The sequence below is a fragment of the Elephantulus edwardii genome, unplaced genomic scaffold (genome assembly GCF_000299155.1).
Source record: "Elephantulus edwardii isolate Elephantulus edwardi_28Jun2011 unplaced genomic scaffold, EleEdw1.0 scaffold00013, whole genome shotgun sequence".
Lineage (NCBI taxonomy): Eukaryota > Metazoa > Chordata > Mammalia > Macroscelidea > Macroscelididae > Elephantulus > Elephantulus edwardii.
In genome coordinates this window covers 5036847-5042991 of record NW_006399763.1, presented here as the reverse complement: position 1 = coordinate 5042991, position 6145 = coordinate 5036847, and positions in this window count along the sequence as shown.

Here is a 6145-nt window from a genome sequence, read left to right as displayed (position 1 = left end):
TTATTGTTATGTCCTCCTGTTCTATTGACACTCTAAGCATTATGTAGTGACCTTCCTTGTCTTTTGTGATGGTTTTTGCACTGAAATTTATTTTATCAGAGGTTAATATCACTACTCCTGCTTTTTTCTGGTTGCCATTTGCTTGGTATATTTTTTCCCCTACCCTTTAATTTGTAATCTTTCTTTGTCTTCACTTTTCAAGTGTGTCCCTTGTAGACAGTATATTGATGGATTTTGGGGTTTTTTTATCCAATCTGCTACTCTCTTTCTCTTCAGTGGTGTATTTAAACCGTTCACATTCAGTGTGATATTTAGAGGCATGGATTTATTGCTATTATTGTGTTGAGTTCTTTTTCGAGTTGTTGCTAGTTACTTTGGTCCATCTTCTTTTATGTGGCACCTCTGTAAGAAGGACATCTCTCAGTGTTTCCTGCAATGCTGGTCTTGTGTTTACAAACTCCCTTAGGTTCTATTTTTCTGGGAATATCTTGATCTCACTTTCATATTTGATAGACCGTTTCACTGGATACAATATTCTTGGTTGACAGTTGTGTTCTTTGAGTGTTCGATATATGTCATTCCACTGTCTTTTATAAATTTATTTGAGCAAAAGTTTACAAATCATATTGGTTTTCCATTCCATCTTTCACACACATTTAGTCTTATAACATTGTAATTATAATCTATTAATGTCATTAATAGGGAGCTCTGGTAGCCTAGGGGTAAAGAGTTGCACTGCCCACCCAATGACATGAGGTGCCAATCCACCAGTGGCTCTGGAGGAGGAAGATGGGCAAGCTCTTCATATGTAATCTGCAGCCTCGGTAAATGCTAGAGTCAGATATGTGTTGGTTCTAACTTGACTATGCATAACAATAATGGAATTTATTAAGTCTGAACAATGCTTTTTTAAATATCACCTTTCCCTTCATCTGTTGTTGTGTGCCGTCGAGTCCCTTGCGACTCATAGCGACCCTATGTACAACAGCCCTAAACTCTGCTCTGTCCTGTGCCAATCACACTGTCTCCAACGCACCAATCCCAATTACCCCAATCACTGAAATCAATCCACCTGCGCTGTCCCTCCACCCTACCAAGCATGATGTCCTTCTCCAAGGACTGGTCTCTCCTTACAACATTTAGATGGATCCTCAGAATCCTTGCCTCCAAGGAGCAAGCCGGTATAACTCTCTCCAGGATGAATCTGTTTGTTTTCCTAGCAGTCCATGTTACCCTCAATACTCTTCTCCAACACCACAGCTCAAAGGCATCAATTCTCCTTCTATCCTCCCTACTCATTGTCCAACTCTCTGACACATAACAAGTGATTGCAGAGACAATGGCCTGTACCAGACTGTGGAGCCTAGCAAACTAAAGCTGTGAACAATCTCAATCTCTTCACCATCCATCCTAATGCTGCCAATTGGTCCAGTGGTGAGAATCTTTGTCTTCTTGACATTGAGCCTCAATCCATATTGGAGGCTGCAGTCCTTGACCCTCTGCAGCAAGCATTTCAGGTCCTCCTCAGTTTCAGCAAGCAGGGTGGTGTCATCTGCATAACGCAGATTGTTGTTAGATCTTCCACCATTCTTGACCCCACATTTCTCCTCATAGAGCCCAGCCTCCCGGATAATCTGTTCATCTAGTTATCTATTAATTTTTTTTATTCCCCTATCCCTCTTTTTTAATCCTGATAACCATCCAAGAATGATTCTGTGTGTAAATCTTTCCTCTGCTTCTTAATAATGACTTTATACCATAATCCTCATTTTCTGTAAGCAAAATTGAGTCATATCACAGGTTGTTAATGAATCTTCCTACAATCCTGATGCCACATTCCTTTTCATATAGTTCACCTTTTTTAATTATTTGCTCAGCATGAAAAGTGACTAGGTATGAAGAAAGGATAAAACCCTGATGCACTCTTTATCTGATTTTAAACCACATAGCATTTCCTTGTTCTGTTCAGACTACTGGTTCTTGGTCTATGCATAGGCTTCCCATATGCACAATTAAGTGTTCTGGGGTTTCCATTCTTCTCAGTGTCAGCCATAATTTGTGATACACACAGTCAAATGCCTTTGCATAGTCAATACAACAGAAGAAAGCATTTTACATTATGCAGATGACCCAACTTTGCTTGCAGAAATTGAAAAAGATTTGAAGCACTTGTTTCAGAAAATCAAAGGCTACAGCCTTCAATATGAATTACATCTTACTAACAAGAAACCAAAAATCCTAACCACTGGACCAAAAAGTAACATCATAATAGATGGAGAAAAGGTTGAGATTCTCAACAATTTTATTTTCATTTTAATCCAAAACTATTTTCATTTCATTTGGGTCCACAATCAACAGCCATAGTAGCAAGACCCAAAAAATTAAAAGATGTGTTGGATTGGGAAAATCTGTTATCAAACGCTCCTCCAAAGTCCTAAAAAGTAAAGGTAGCTATTTAAGGACTAGGTATACCTGATCCAAGACATGGTTTTTCCAGTTTTATATACATCTGAAAGTTGAACAATCAATAAAGAAGGCTGAAGAAGAATCAATGTCTTTGAATCATGATTTTTGGAGAAGAGTACTGACTATCCCATAAACTGTCAAAAGAAAGATAGATCTGTCTTAAAGGAAATGCAACCAGAATGCTCTTTAAAAGCAAGGATGATGAAATACTGTCTCACAAGCTTTGGACACGTTGTCAAGAGGGGTCAGTCCTAAGAAAAAGACATCACACTGGGAAAAATGAAAGGTCAGAGAAAGAGAGGAAGATCCTCAGCGGTGTTGGTTGACACAGTGACTGTAAAAATAGATTTGAGCATGGCAGAGAATGATGCAGGATAGGGTAAAAGTTCAGATCTCTTGTTCATAGAGTTGCTGTAAGTAATGGCCAATTTAATAACAATTAATAATGACAACAACAATTCCTTGTAGTCTTTTTTTAACTAATTTATTTTGATTAGCATAATGTATATAATAAGTATTCGTGTTATGTAATGTTTTGAGAATTCTTTATTCATTTTCAATGTTTCATGGTACTCCATTGTGCGAATGAGCTGTGTTTCTTTATCTATTTGTCGATTGTAAATAGTAACAAGAAGAGGCTGCTCATCTTCCTCCTGAGAAGCAGCTGGTGGATTCAATTGGTTTGCATGCAACACCCTATGAACCACACCACCAGGCTGAACCTTCACTTCCCAGTGAAGATGGATGTCTGGAAATCCCCAGAGGGGTCCTGCTATGGCACTTTGGTATGGATATTATATCTCTTTTCAAAATGATGGGTAAAAAGCCTGTTCTTCATGCAGTGTTTTACCTGCTCAGTGAAGAAGGAGGGAGTTTGACTTATGTCATTTAAATCTTACACAATTCGCCTGTGTTTTTCCCCATACCCCTAATAAAATTGCCAGCTATTATGGAAGAACATCTTGGCATATTTTCAGCCCATTCATTTTGTACATACAAACACAGACAGAATTCTCTTCTGGGTTAGACCTCCCTGTGTGTCTATTGTCATTCCAACACTTCCTCTTGTCTAAATCCATCTTCCCTGTGTTATATTACTAAATAAGCAACATAAGTACAAATTTATTTGTGCTCACTTTCTCATCTGTAGTGAACTGTTTCATACTGCTTCACTACATCAAAGTTTCTGCTTCTAGTGATAGCTGGCATTTGTCTCACAATCAAATAACCTTCTAGCAGAATCAGACCCTCTTAAAATTTGTAGTACCCAGCAGGGACATAGGATTCAATAAGCAACAAGCCTCTGGTGCTTAATCTTGCCGATGTAATTCACTCTTGTTGATTCCTCTCTTCTGCAACCACCATTTTCAGTCTCAAATCCCATACTGAGTCTGGATATTTTACCTAGCTCTGTAAATTTATGCCAAAATCTTTAGGGCTGTCTTAAAATTTAAGTCTAAGACTACAATCTGTCTTCTTAACAGCCTGTTGTGAACCAATGATCCTGGGCCAGTGTGCATGTGGCTGTTGATCTCATCGGTGTCATCAGATGAACTGTTTCTGTCACTCTTTATCCCAGGTTTGGGTGGCCTTAGTAATTTTCCAAACTCTTGACTTCCACTACAGGAGAAAGGCAAAAGTTGAGCTAGTATTTCAGATCATGCAATTACCCTCATGAATCCTTACAGAACTGGGGTGAATTGAAGATCAAAAACCCTGGCTTGGCAAAGCCAAGAGTGATGGAAGGGATTTAATATTTGTTGAATTTTACCAGTTGAGTCTTGTACCTATCCCATCCTAGCAAGTCCTCTGTCCCACTTGTGCCCTGTCTCTCTCTCTCTCTCCTGCGATCAAGGAAAACAACAATTTAACTATGATCACAATTGGAAACTAACAATGAAGCCTTGGAGATTGAAAGGTCTTCTGCTCCAAAACCTAGCTGCCCTCTTCTAGAACTCTAACCTCAAGACTCATCTATTCATCTAAGCAAAATCAGTAATATTTTACCCTGGACTTGTTAGATGCTGTAGTTAACATGAACTCATGAACAATGGTTCTGAACCTTGCCCTATTCTAATCCATCCACATCATCTCTGATACATTAGTGATAAAAAAATTATGGACTTCCATTTATTTCTCTTTTTTCTTATTTTTTTCCCTTCTTCTGTATCTTTCTCAGGAAAACTGAGCTTTTTGTTTCTTCTTTTTTACTTAGGAAAGAAGATACCTGCTGGTAAAAATCTTAGGTCTGTGTTTTGAAATTGAGGTAATAAGCCTTTGAACAAACTGCAAAATAAAAGACAAGGAGCAAATTCAAAAGGACTTTTGTGCAGACTCTTTCTTATTATTTCATGACATGGCTTTCACATCAGATATTTAACAGCTCATCAATCTGATTAGGGTACAATTAGTCCCACTTCCAAACCTGATTAGCCACTCTGGTCTCATTTCTTACATAGATTAATTTTAGAAATTTCTCAATTAGGATTAAATGTCAACCAAAATGTAGTACATGAAAAGTGTTATTAACACTATCATATTAACAACTTATGTTCCTCCTTGTTAAAGCATATAACACATTTACCCACATTGTGTGGATAAGATCCTTTTCTTTCTGACCTTTAAAGAAAAGCAGAAAGATGCCGGAGTTAAATAGGATTGAAACATTCTGTCAAGAGCTTTTTTGCATGTGTTTCCATAATTCATGCAAAATCAAAATTTATCTCCACTGGATTAAATTTAACTGGCTGTGTCTATGTATTTGGCAAAGAAAGGATGATAAATTTTCTTTAAAAAACAAGTAAGGAAAAATCCATTGAGTCCCCACAGTCTTCTGTTTGAATAGTCAGATGCCCAGTATGAATTAGCAATGAGATTTGACAGAATTGATTTTCCTTGGGAATTATAGGGGATGTTCTATTTTTAACTAGAAATTTCAAAAGTGTGATGAAACCAATTTTTAAGTCTGCATAAGAAAAAGCTTTCATTAAAGGAGTCAGTAAAATTATAGTAACGAGGGGCAGGATGAGGAAATCTGGTAACATGAAAGTCAAAATCACTGATAGCTGCTCTGGTTTGTTTTTTGTTCTGTTTTTCCTTTTGTTTCTTTCTTTCTGTTGGTTTGTTTATTGTTTGTTTGGGTTTGTTTTTTGTTTTTTTTTTATCAAAGCCTGGTGTCCATTACAATGGCTAAGGAATATGAATGATAAACAGACCTTCCACCAGATTAGCCAGAGATAGTAGGAAATTCCAAGTTGATGCCACTGAAGTTGTTGTTGTTACATGCCATCGAGTCACTTGCAACTCAGAGCCACCCTATGTACAACAGCCCTAAACCCTGCTCTATCCTGTGCCAACTGCACTGCCTCTGACACACCCATCGCAATTACCTCAGTCACTGAATCAATCTATCTCATAGAGAGCCTTCCCCTCCTGCGCTGTCCTCCACTCTCCCAAGCATGATGTCCCTCTCCAAGGACCTGCCCCTCCTTACAATATGTCCAAAGTTTGTCAGATGAAGCCCCAGAATCCTTACCTCCAAGGAGTAGCCTGGTTTAGCCCTCTCCAGGATGAATCTGTTTGTTTTCTTGGCAGTCCATGGTACATTCAATACTCTTCTCCAGCAACACAGCTCAAAGGCATCAAGTCTCCTTCAATCCTTCTTAGTCATTGTCCAACT